At 43.2% G+C, this 13,694-nt stretch overlaps 1 pseudogene; it reads right to left on the bottom strand.

The window, feature by feature from the left end:
- Positions 1 to 8,214: 8,214 nt before the first annotated feature.
- On the bottom strand, positions 8,215 to 8,335 carry LOC132045524 (5S ribosomal RNA; annotated as a pseudogene).
- Between the last annotated feature and the right edge of the window lie 5,359 nt (positions 8,336 to 13,694).

Genomic DNA, 13,694 nt, shown 5'->3' with positions numbered 1-13,694 from the left:
AGAGGTGATGATGACGATGATAGGCGTGATAGCCTGAGGGTTCGTAAGTTCCTGACATGCGGTCCTCCAGAGTTTTTTGGGTCTAAACCCGACGAGGACCCCCATGATTTTATCCGGTAGATGCAGCGCTCGTGGGGAAGGTCGGGCTTCGAGACCGAGGTCCGTCGAGCTTGCCGCACACTTCATTACGAGATGTCGCCCTTAATTGGTATAAGTCCCGTCTATCCGGGGTGAGAATGCTCCCCGGCCATGGGATGAATTTACGACCGCCTTATCCGCCACTTTTACCACCGGAGCTGCGACGGGCGAGAGTTGACCGGTTTTTGCAGATCAAACAGAGGGGTCGGAGTGTTCGTGAGTATAATTTGGAGTTTGATTCTTTGGCCCGTTACGCGCCGACGATCGTAGCTGATATGAAGGATCGGATGCACCGGTACGTGATGGGGGCTGGACCCCTATTTGGTTGAAGCTTGCATGGCGATGGCGGCCACAGACCGGAATGGACATCACCGGTTACGTGCCCATGCACAGGGTGTAGAGGACCGGCATAAGGCAGATCAGTCTGGTGGAGATTATGACAGGAGGCGGCCCAAAAGGGCCAGGTCAGCGGGGTATCCTGGAGATTCCCGAGGCGGATGGCCTCGGCGTACGATCGATAGATCTTTTCCTCCGTCGGGCCGGGGTACACGGTCTCGCCGACGACGTTTGGCGCTGGTCCGTTTGAGGGCCGGCGCAGTTCCGAGCATCGGAGCCCGCAGCCGAGTAGGGGTTCGGGTCAATCTAGGCCACCTATGCCCCGGTGTACTTATTGTGGGAAGCCCCATCCGGGGGAGTGTTATCGGGCCACAGGCGCCTGTTACTTTTGCGGCAGTCAGGATCACCGAGTAAGGGAGTGCCCGTACAAGGGAGGCTCAGATTCAGCCCAGCCTACTGGGTCAGTTGCTGGCTCGTCTTCTCCCTCAGTAGCTATGCGCCCCACGGGGCGAGATGTGCCGGCACCAGCAGGTCGCGGCAGAGGTCGCGGCGGGGTTCACAGTTCCAGCGGTCCTTCGAACCGCGTATATGCTGACCGGCCCGGCGGGGGAACCCGGTAGCGCCACCCGGATGCGAACCTGTGTATATTATTAACCTTTCCTCGAAAAGTATGTGCATTGATTGATGTATTCTATTGTACTCACGTGATTTTCCTTTCCAGTGTTAACAAGGGTAAAGTAAGAACCCAAACCGATAAAACCATTTGAGACAACAGTTGCATATACGGATAGAAATGGACATTGGGAATTCGAAGGGCAATATGATAATTGTATGGTTTTAAGCCGAGATGGGACCACGCTACAAAAATTTTACGAAAATTTACTAAAATCCCATCCGCCCTAAATTGCGTGACAAGGTCGTGTGGGGCGATCGACGCAACTCTACTAGTACTAACGCATTAAAACGCATGGAAATGTCAAAGTTAAGCGTGCTAAGGTCAGGACAATTCTGGGATGGGTGACCCCCTGGAAGGATCAAAAAATATATATATGAGTAAGTGGTGAAACTATGATAGAGAAATTTACGTAAGACCCTGAGATGAATGGAAGTGGTTTGAGTACGGAATGTGATTACGTATGCTATACATCTGCACCCACTTTGATGAAATTACGTTTATTATACCTGTACTTCGAATCGATCATGTACATCTGTCTGATATACTTCAGTACGTCTGACTCTGATCATAATTCTGTCCGATATACCTCGGTACGTCAGACTCCGATTATAATACTCGTTCGATATAGTTCGATGCATCGACTCCGATTATGGGTCTCATCCGATATGCTTCTATGCATCGACTCGATTATGAATCCGTTTGATATAACGTATGATTACGATTACCGTACTACGCTTCGTACTTCCGATTCCGGATACGACTTCAATCGACATACCTCGACCTTCCCGGCTCGGACAAATATTCGCATTTCGCCCTATATCCGATTTAAAATCGTATGGACCGCTAGACTAGGATTTCGAATAGCTCCAATACCGCAATATCGGGGAATGATAGAAGGACTTGAAAAGTGAAGACTCTTAATCGATCAAGTGTGAGTACGTAATTGGCCGGAAGACCTTCCCCCGAAGTGTTTATAAAACCTATAAGGTTGATTTAACATTCGAGGACGAATGTTTTAAAGGGGGGAGGATGTTATATCCGGCATTTTCGCGTATTTGGAAAAACTTGAAAAATGGCTTTGGTTTGTGAGGAATGAGGTCATGTTGAACTTTTCTTAGTATGTGTATGTTGGTTATGGAAGTTTGAATGCGGAAACAATGGAGAAGGCCTAAGGACAAAATTGGAATTTTGGAAATTTGTTTCGGGAATTTCAAAATATGATTCATGAAGAATTGGGCCAAAAAAAAATATATGAAATTAAGGCCCAAAGAGAGAGGTGGCCGGCCATACGTTGCAGCTCAAACCCATTAAGTGGGCATGTGATGGTCATGTGCTTCATAATATATACATATATGTATGATATGCCTAGAAGTTTCAAGAAAAAACAAAAGGAAAAATCAAGAAAAAGAGAGAGGGAGCCGTCGGCTCTAGAGAAAAGAAAAGAGAAAAGAGAAAGGAAAGAAAGAAAAAAAATTCCTAGCCCTTCAATCTTGGTTCCAAAAATTGTAATTTTCTTATATTCCTACTAAGCTCAAGGTGCTCTACAAGTTGGTATAATTAGTTTGGCGAGAAAGTGACGTTGGTGGAAAGGAGGACTTATTGGAAAAGGTAAGGATTTCATGTTTTTATTGTGTTATGGAAGGTTATATATATGTTATGGTATGTGGAATTGAATGAAAAGCATGGAATTGTGAATTGTGGTGTGTGAGCCGTGTGTGTGTATATATACATATGGCCGTGTGTGTGCATGGTTGTGCATGGAAGTTATGTTGAATTTTGTGTTGTATTATAGTTGTGGTTGTTGTGAAATTTATATTGGAAATGAAAGTTGAATAAATTGGGTTGAGTTGGAAAATATGGATGTTGGCCGTGGCTATGGAAGAATTGGAGATAGTGATGAATTGTTTTGTTTGATATGTTAGATGTGTTGTTATGATTTTTATAATCTAAACGGGGAAAAATGATGTAAGTTTGCATTGATTTGGAAGTGTTGGAAGAATTAGGGCCTTATGATGGAAAGTTTGTATATTTTGTATACTTTGTATATATATTGTAGAAATATTATGAAACGCTTCCGTATGGCATTGTAATGATTTAGTAATGAATGTGAGTACGATGGTGATGGTTTGAAATTTGAAGTCGGAATGAAAGCGATTGCATTATGTAAGAAGAAGACTGTTGTATTATCTTTTGTGTTTTGTAGTACTTGTTGTTGTTGTTGGTGTTGTTGTTGGCTTGTTGTTGGTTATTCTGAGCCGAGTCAAATTCTCGGGGCGTCACATTTATAGGGGAGGTGCTGCCGAAATTTCGGTAGCTAAGTATAAACCCAAGAGTGAAATGTTAACTCTCGTGAATAATGCTTGGTAAAGGTGGCCATTTTGCGATTTTTGACGAAACGGGAATTGAAATTGCACGGGCGTAAGGCACAACAAAGGTATGTAAAGTCTTGCCCTTCATTCGTTGGCATGTTACGAGTGTAATAGGCTTGAAAGCGAGCCTCGATCGCGCTTCTCGCTTCTCACATCGAGATTGAAAATAGCTCAAAACCATTAGGTAAGATTGAAACGTTTCTTCACCTTTTGTCGATAAAACACACTACGGGTATGTAATTTCCAATAAATGGAGTTAGAACACCCTACAATGATTAGGGACGACCCCTAAGATTATTATCCATCGTTTATGTATATCACTGTGATCGGGTCCGAGGAGGGCCCACAAAACTCTGATACTTCTCGTATGGCTCAAATTGATTTATTTCTGTTCGTTCTTCATAGATAATTCTTAGTTATGTTTCCGTCCGCTAACTAATAAGTATTATGACTATCTTTACGAATCTTGACGTTATTCGACATCCGGACACTGCGATCCGATATAATCCGACTACCCCGATTTGACCTACCGTCCGGACTATTTCGATTTCGTTGAGTCCGAATATTGGTCCGTATGCATATGGTTTCTCATGGATGCGTTCGTGGATGCCTCAATGCTTCCTTCACCGCGCCCGGCCGGTTACGTGATTCGTGCGCTTCACGCGCGTTGTTCACCGCGTCCATCGGATGTGCGGGCCGGGATACTGTCTCGAGTATTGGTTATGATCCGACTATGATGCGATTATGTGATATTATGGGGATGGCGGCCGGATGGCATTTGATATGATGCGTACGTCCACCGCGTCCGTGCACTACGAGGGTCGGGTTCATACCGCGTCCCTTATTAAAGGGCCGGGATCCGATTTATGATATGTATGTACGTATATATACTTATGACTGCGCGTATGATCTCGAAACTCTCGATTTAGATAAGGATCTGTCCGTCACATTTGCATGTCCAATTCGGACTCGATTCTATCCGTATGTCACATTTACGTACGTCCGATTCGAATTCTCGATTACGTCCGTCATGCTTCCGAGTTCGGTTGTTCGAGGATCTGTCATTACGCCTCCGTACCTCGGATTACGTGACGATTTGTAATCATACTACGTGCATCTGCTTTGCACGTGCTTCCGTCGGCCACATTCCTCGTACCTCTAGTCCGTATTAGAACTCCGTCGCCCACACTCCCTAAATCGACATATTACGATTATCGGTACACTCGTAAGTCCGACTTCGCTACGAATCCGATTACTGCGATATGATTTTGCATATTTGACTCTGATCATTATGATTATGTATGTTATATTTCTGCTTTACATACTCGGTACACCTTCGTACTGACCCCCTGTTCTTCGGGGGCTGTGTTACATGCCCACAGGTACGGACACACCACGTGATACGCCACCGGTTTAGGACGTCAGTCTGCTGTTTGAAGGGCTCCTTTTGATCCGAAGCTGATACTTTTGGTATATATCTTCTATTGTTTGTACGTTCTGTATATATGGTCATTTGGGTACGGCGGGGCCCTGTCCCGTCTTTTGATTCTGTTCTGTATGTTAGAGGCCTGTAGACATGTTTGTGGGTTGTGGGTTGTCACTGTTTGGTAAGCAAGTATGAGTCTGCGAGTTGAGTAATTCTGCTTATTATGTTAGCCCTAACGGCTTATGTACAAGTTCAGGTATGTGTATATATATATGTTCGCGCGACGTATTTTACATCTGTATGGATTTATGTATGTCGAAACGGAATTTAGCTGCTTGGTATGCTGGATCTGTCAGGTAGGTATGTATGGGTGTCCATATAGGACACCAGTCGCGACCCCCGGGGTTGGGTCATGACACGTACCACATCATCTCTTTCTAGTCCATTGATCGGACCCCTTGATTCCTTATAAGTAACATTTTATTGCCGATGAATCCCTACTCTTAACGGTTACTTACCTCGAACTATCCATTCAAATTCTCTTCCAAACTCAACTATAACAATGTCCTTAACACAATCTCTTAAATACATATATATATTTTTTCCTCACCATCTTTATTATTCCTCGTAGTAGGGTTACATTTGTGATAATCAATACTCATAGTCCAAACTAATTCATAGCTCAAAATATCTTCGAACTCATATTGTAACTTTCCTTTAATTTCTTCTCCTCAAATCCTTGTAATGTAGATCTATAAGCGTAGGACTAAAGCAAACTCTCACTTTACCACAACTTCTTCCAACACGAGTATACTTATCCTTGATTCCCTTATACCGGTGATCACTTAATTAGCCTTTATTCTTCGTTGGCTTTCCCTCGTTGCCCTTACACCATTTTGTTGGGCATTTTCTCACGACAATTGTTCATATAGCTCTATATCACATGCCCTCATATTCAGCATTGCTTGCAACTCGTGGGATACTCTCTAATCCCTGGCGGTACTGTTGTCTTTCTATTCATAAGCACACTGCCTCCCTCCTCCTCGGGGATTGCCGAACTGCCTATCATTATCCTTTTTGTTAAGATCTTCATTTCTTCTGATACTAAGATTCCCTTTCGCTGCAACCCAATCGTCCTTTGTATTCATTTCAGTTTTTCTATATGGCTTGTAAATCTGCCTTATCCTCTTTGTTATCCTTCAGAATACGTCACTGCGTATCTAGATGCGATCCCATTTCCCCAGTACAAGTGAATTGAACCACGGTCTAGAAACACCACATCTCACCCTAACGAGAATTATTTCCTTTGACTTGTTAATCCCCTTACTTCCCTATCATACCTTCTTCCTCATACCTGCCCCATAATATGCTTATTTGAATCCGTTTCTGCTTTCTCCTGATACACCCTTGATATATCGATACATCTCAAACTTTGGTAAGCTACTACATTTCTTTCTTTGGAACTTTGGGAATGCCATAATTAATTTCAGGACTAAATCTGCTCTTCCCCCCTTTTAAGGATGTTCTTATACACCAGTAACCTCTGAAGATTAGTCATCTTTAATAATCACCTGGTCGACCTTAACGATCCTGCCAATCCTCGGTTCCTTATAATGCCGAAGTTCCTTTCATCGCATGGTTTGACTTATTTTCTTTTCTGCTAGTCGAAGTCTGGTATCATTCAAATGCTCATACATATCAGGTCTACTACAGGTGCCTCCTTTATTGTCTTTCCACTTCTACCTTTTATGATTAGTAGTTCCCTGGCTAATGAATTAATGGGGACAGCGGAACTCATTAAGCTCTTTATGGAATGTCCACTTATACCTCGCTCCTTTAACCCTAGTCTTTTTCTACGACCATCTTCTCCACACCTTTGAAATTCTCTTGCTCTGGGTTCCCAATTCCAATTTACGCCTATATTATACCGTTAAGAGTTAATATCTCACACCCTCCATTTCCACAACTTGTCCTTTCATTCGCTTGGCTCATTTGTCCGTAATTCTCCTTAACTACTTATTTGCATCATAACTATGTGTTATAGTTCTTCCAGTGTCCTGCCACTTCTTGGTCTTATCATGAAATCCTTACAAAGTACACGCTTTCCCTTCTTATTTTGGTCAAGCCTTCATTTGCCGCTACGGCCAATTCATACTTATAAATATTCCCCGTGTATCATCATTTCCTTTATGATCAAATCTCTATACTTTTTACAGAGGTTATTATCCCATGTCACTGATATGTTGCCTCCTGGTCAGCTTTGTTAACTTATTATCCTCTCCCTTGTCCTTGGTGATTGCTCGATTTTCTTCAATCAATCCATTAATGTACTTTTCTTACTTTCGTCCTTAGGGGTTTTGAGTTCCTTTACTCTTAAATGCTCTTCCCCACTTGCAATTTTATAACATTGGCCCTGGAGTTCGTAGAATATCCTTTCAGAAGTGCAAATCCGTTCTATCTCTAAGTCATCTTTTTGGAAGGGCTTCTCCGTTTCTGAGGTAAGTGTGGCATGTTATTATGACTATGCATTCACCTCTTCAAACGCACCTCAAAAGTCAGAAACCCCTTAGCATCTTCGCAAAACCTACTTATTCTTTCCTAATTCACATCTCTCTTCGTTATTACTGCCCTTCAATCCCATTGATCAAACGCTATTTTCGGGCCCCATACATTCGTCTTTCGTTACACACTACCATACTCTATTCTTTCTGTATTCTTACTTTTGAAATTCGTTTAAATGGTCCTCTACCTTTACCGTCGTTCTGAACTCTCTCTCTCTCGGAAGCTTTACTTGATCCTCGTGAGCAACATACTCCCCTTGCTCACACTTCTCCTTTTCTCAGGGCATCCTAACCTTCTTACTCTTGTATACTTACTTTCTTCTTTTCCCTGATGTTATTGCATCAAGCTTATCCAACTCTATCCTTTAGAGAAAATAATGTCAATTTGCCCGTAGCACTTTCCACTTAAACTTCAATACCCTGTTCAATCAGTACCTTTAACATATCGCAACGTCGATTATCGGGGCACACATACTGATTAACCGCGCATAAAATATCGTATATACCTCTACTAACACCTTTCTTGCAAAGTATCCCCAATACAATTTAAAGTCGTCCTAGTTCTGTAGCTGTAATACGTCTCCTCTCTCTTTGCCAAGCCAGTCCGCCTTATCTTTCAATCATTTAGAATTTCCAACCATGAGGTTTACACACTTCTAATTTCCCTCAAGCTATTTTAGTTCCTCATCCCTCTCTTATGTTTGGATCTGTAGGAGTTCTAAGCACACTTCCCAGGGGGTCACCCATCCTAGTACTACTCTCGCCCAAGCACGCTTAACTTCGGAGTTCTGATGGGATCCGGTGCGTTAGTGCTGGTATGATCGCATCCGTCCTGCTGCGTGGCCTTTGTCGCATGACCTAAAACAAGTTGGAGTTCTAACGGATCCTAACAAAATTTTCGGTAATGCATCTCCCTCTAGATTGGAAAGGTCCCTTACTCTCCTGACCGAGCAAATGCTAAAGCCTTCAGAACTCCCAGTAATAACCATCAATCAACACACACGACTGCCTTCCATTCCTAATTTTAGGATTCCTAGTGGTGGCCACAAACATCTTAGTCGCAGTTACCTATAAGTACTTCGGTTATCGGTTCCTTTAAAACTCCCATTTGTCAACTATTAATGATATCCTGGAATAATTGTGCACACATAAAAACATATTCAATAAAAGACTAGTATACCTGTAGCCGGCCTGTCCTGATCTTGGTCTGGAGGGCTATAAAGTGAAGTATCCTCCTCAACGTCCTCCCGCCATCTACTGGTCTGGCCCTCCGAATTCGCCCCATCTGAATCCGAGGGTTACGAATATCCTGGCAACTCCTGATTTACCGAAGGCCAAGATAAAGGGCTAGAATAATCGGTAACACTCACAGGCGTGGCCGCCCGAACATAATGCTCAACCATAGGAGAAGCTGGAGGGGTCAACTCTGGTACAGCCTCGGGAGCCTCCTCCACCAAAGATCTCATACGAACCCTCAGACGGGTCCGTCTCATAACTATCTTCCAACTAGTCCTCCTCCATGGAAGTCACGAACTCTGGGGGGGATCGTCTCGGGGTCCTCGGAAGGGTCTGTCTCAATAGAATAGATAGGACTCCTCCTACTCAGTCCTGGGATCTGTGGTCCCGAATCCACCCTGGGGGCCTTCCTGGCACCCCCACTGTCTGAAGCCAATCTCTTCATCTCTGTCAAGCTGCGCTTACCTACAGGGAAAAAGGGTCAGAAACAATCTTTCCTAGACTCTTGCTCTATCGCACGATCTAAAATAGAAGGAAAGGTCAATGATTCCTAAATGCCCCGCAGCCTCTTATTTATAAGTGTGGCCGGCTTCACACCCATAACAGTGTAGGCCGACTAGGCCACTACATAAGCTGTACAACAAAATAAAAGCAGACATAGCTATACGACACTCCTACTATACACAACTGTCTATAGACCTCTATGGAGTATAAACTGTAGAAAAGATAGGACAAGGCCCCTGTCATACCCATGTATCAAGATATCAAGATAGCATACCAAAAGAGCTGCAGCTCCGGACCAATGGACCGCACTGACTGCTGCTGAGGGAAGGTCCTACTAGTCTGTATCGTCTGGCTGGCTACCTGATCCTGCGGGTATGAACGCATCGTCCACAAGAAAGAACGTCAGTACAAACAGTGTACTGAGTATGTAAGGCATGCATAATATCATAATGAGAGACATGAAATATAACATGAGATAAAGATATAACCTGTACATCTGAGTGCCTCATAAGGCAGATACCATGCATGCTTAGCTTTCCTAAAAAAAACATTTTCCATATATATAAATGATAGTGCTGCGGAACGTGCAGCCCGATCCATATATCATATCATTATATATATTGTCGCAGAACGAACGGCCCGATCCATACCCATATATCCTGTGTCCGGGCATCCCACGTCCGGGATGATATCATAATATACCAACTGATCAGGTGGCTATACGTATATAACACCTCGCCCTTTTTCCCACATCCCATATATACATATAGATACTTATAAACATATATAATATAAGTAGCATGCATGAGAGCCCAAATAAAGGTTGTTAATTTATCGGAGTGACGTAAGGTCGGTAACCTCCGATTAAATTATGGAACAATCATAATCGCTCTATCTCACCTTGAAGGAACAATTCATAAGGTGAGATCAACAATAATAATGAAATCAAGGGAATCAGGAAACAAACTCAATAATCCCATCATAGCATTTAAATCATAAACTTTGAAATTTCCAAAAATAGGATCATCGTCATCATTATCATCTTGAAAAAATAATCATCTTTAGCGTCATAAGAAACTTTAAGAATTATGAATCTCTAGCTTATGGGAGAAAGGACATCATGGAAAATATATATGAGTTCACAGGAAAAGAGTCAGCATTGTCATCATGGGCATCATGGAAAACATCTTCTCTTTAATATCATGAAAACCTTGAGAGTCATGAACTTCTAGCTTTTCGGGAACAAGGATGTTATGGAAGGCATGTGTAGAATCGTAACGTAGGAATCATGCATTTAGAAAGAAAGGGACTAGCCTTAAAATACCTTTCAGTCTCCTTAGCGATTCAACGTTTATCCTTCCAAGCTCGCAAATCTACATATAACCCATTCGTATCATTGTTAGGCTCAATGTCATATGCTCATCCTAAGTCTTTGATTTAATTCCATTTAAAGTCTGCCGAAATTCGGGTAGCATCTCCCCTGTTTATATGCCTTGCCCGAAATCACCATTTAACAACCAACACAACAACAACAACAACAAAACCAACAACAACAACAACACCACCAATAACATCAACCTCAATACCAAAATATTCCATAAAACATCCCACACAATGTTTTTCCAAATTCCTCAACTAACCAACTTATTATATGACTGTTTAATAATTTTACCTCCGTAAATAAATCGAAACTAATATTAATAAGGAGAGATTCATACCTTACTCCCTCTAGTATTGCAATATCTTCACTTTCTACCTTGGATTTGAGCCAAAACTCATCACTATATGATTTTATAATCGCAACTATATGCCGTCAGGACCAGAATCCAAGGATTATACTCGATTTGCATTACAATTTTGCTGTGTGGAAGTTGGTGGAGGTTTCCAGAGGTTTGGAGAGGTTTACAGGATATTTGATTGAAGAAATAAAGGGGTAACCCCTTTTTATAACGATTTAGGCTCAGGTTACACTGACCTAAAAATTGCTCAGCACGTTCGCGCCCCCTAGTGGCGCATTCACGCTGAATTGGCCCTTGTTCCTCTGCGTGTTCGCACCACTTCCTGGAGCGTTCGCGCAGACCATTTTCAGGGCCTGCCAGCCCGACTTGTAACGCCCATATCTCCTTACGCTGATACCGTATTGATGAGCAGTTTGCTGCGTTGAAAACTAAACTTCATGAACTTCACTTTAGGCTTTTGCTTTGCGTCAAAACTCATCATATTCTAAAAGATATCCTCTCCTCAAGTAGGGTCAAAATTGCCCCTCATATTTTCTCCAAAGTCCTACAAGCTTAATTTCCTTGATTCACTTGCCCTCCAATCCTTCTGTAGCTTATTATATGAACTTAAACCCTCATAAACATAATATAAGTGCATCTAGTCTCATGTATCCTTAGAGGTAACTCCAATGTCAATACTTAAAATAGCCAAAACCTATAAATTTCAATGTACAGAACTGCGGGGTGTAATAATTCTACTCCGTTGATCGCTACTGAGGCTGATAGGATCAGGTGCTTTGTTGGAGGACTAATGAGCTTTCTACAGATTATTGTCTTCAGATAGAGTCTATGGGGGCTTCCTTTCAGTCCATTATTAAGCATGCTTCGATGGTTGAGGGCGCTAAGGCGCGTGCTTTTGGTGGTGGTGACAAGAGGCCATGCTAGACTAGTAGTTTTGGGGTTCTGGTTCGAAGGGCGTCGGTCAGTTTTTTAGGCCACCTCAGCCCTATTCCGGTCGTCTTGTGCATTCAGCATTACCGGCTTCCTCTAGTGAGCCGCCTAGGCAGAGAGTTCCTGAGAGTTCATTCTCTAAACCAGTGGACATGGCTGTTTTATCCGGGTCTTCAGCTTTCGTGTTTCAAAGACTCGACTCCTCTTACCTGTTACTTTGTGGAGAGGTTAGGCATGTTGCCAGGAGATGTCCCCGACCTAGGGGGGATTATCAGCCGCCGAGGACTCCTGTATCATCTGGTGGTCGAGGTGGGACTTCTCAGAGAGGCGGTGCTCAGTCAGGCCGCAGTACTTCTCATGGTTCTAGAGGTGGGTCCCAGCCAGCTAGAGGTGGTACTTAGAGTACGAGAGGGAGATCCCAGACTGGGCGTGGTGGAGCCCATTGTTACTCATTTCTTGGTAGGCCCAAGGCAGAGGCCTCAGATGCTGTGATCTCAGGTAACATTTATGTCCGTCAAAGAGCAAGAGATATGTGTTATTTGATCCTGGGTCCACTTATTCATATGTATCTGCATTTCATGCTATTGGTTGGAATTTGCCTTGTGATAGCATAGATATACATGTTCATGTGTCTACTCCGGTCGTAGATTCTGTGGTTGTTGATCGAGTCTACCGGCTTTGTTTGGTTACTTTTATGGGGTACGACAATTGGGTAGATTTAATGATTCTGGATATAGTGGACTTTGATATTATATTGGGTATGTCCTGGCTCTCTCTTTATCATGCGATCTTGGACTGTCATGCCAAGACAGTCACCTTAGCCATGCCGGGCATTCCTAGGCTTGAGTGGAGAGGTACTCCTAGTCCCGCTCCGAAGAAGATCATTTCCTTCTTTCGGGTGAAGAAGTTAGTAAGTAAGGGGTGTTTAGCATATTTGGCGCATGTTCGTGATACGACTGTTGCATCTCCACCCCTTGAGTCTATCCCTATTGTGAGCGAGTTCGCGGAGGTATTTTCGTCGGATTTGCCGGGTATGCCACCCGATCGCGACATTGATTTCTGTATCGACGTGGACCCGGGCACTCATCCTATTTCCATTCCACCATATCGGATGGCACCTACCGAGTTGAGGGAGCTTAAGGAACAATTGCACGATTTATTGAGCAAGGGGTTCATTGGACCGAGCATCTCTCCTTGGAGTGCTCCAGTGTTATTCATAAAGAAGAAAGATGGGACTATGAGGATGTGTATTGATTACCGGCAGTTGAACAAGGTCAGTATTCGGAACAATTGCCCTATGCCACGTATTGATGATCTATTTGACCAGCTTCAGGGTGCTTCGGTGTTTTCGAAGATTGATTTGCGTTCCGGCTATCACCAGTTGAAGATCAGGGCGGAGGATATTCCGAAGACAGCCTTTCGGACGAGATATGGCCACTATGAGTTTCTAGTGATGTCTTTTGGGCTTACCAATGCCCAGGCTGCATTTATATGACTTTGATGAATGACATTTTTAGGCCGTTCCTTGATTCCTTTGTGATTGTGCTTATTAATGACATCTTGGTGTATTCCAAGAGTAGAGAGGAACATGAGAGCCATATTCGTACCGTTCTTGGGTTGTCGAAGAAACATAGCTTGTTTGCTAAATTTTCCAACTGTGAGTTCTAGTTGGAGTCTGTAGCATTCTTGGGCCATGTGGTGTCCAAGGAGGGGATTATGGTTGATCCACAGACCTACCCCTCATAAACCCATATTCTGCTTTTGCTAATAAGACATGTT

The sequence above is a fragment of the Lycium ferocissimum genome, unplaced genomic scaffold, assembly GCF_029784015.1.
Source record: "Lycium ferocissimum isolate CSIRO_LF1 unplaced genomic scaffold, AGI_CSIRO_Lferr_CH_V1 ctg6870, whole genome shotgun sequence".
NCBI lineage: Eukaryota > Viridiplantae > Streptophyta > Magnoliopsida > Solanales > Solanaceae > Lycium > Lycium ferocissimum.
This window is presented reverse-complemented; position numbering and strand designations above follow the sequence as displayed.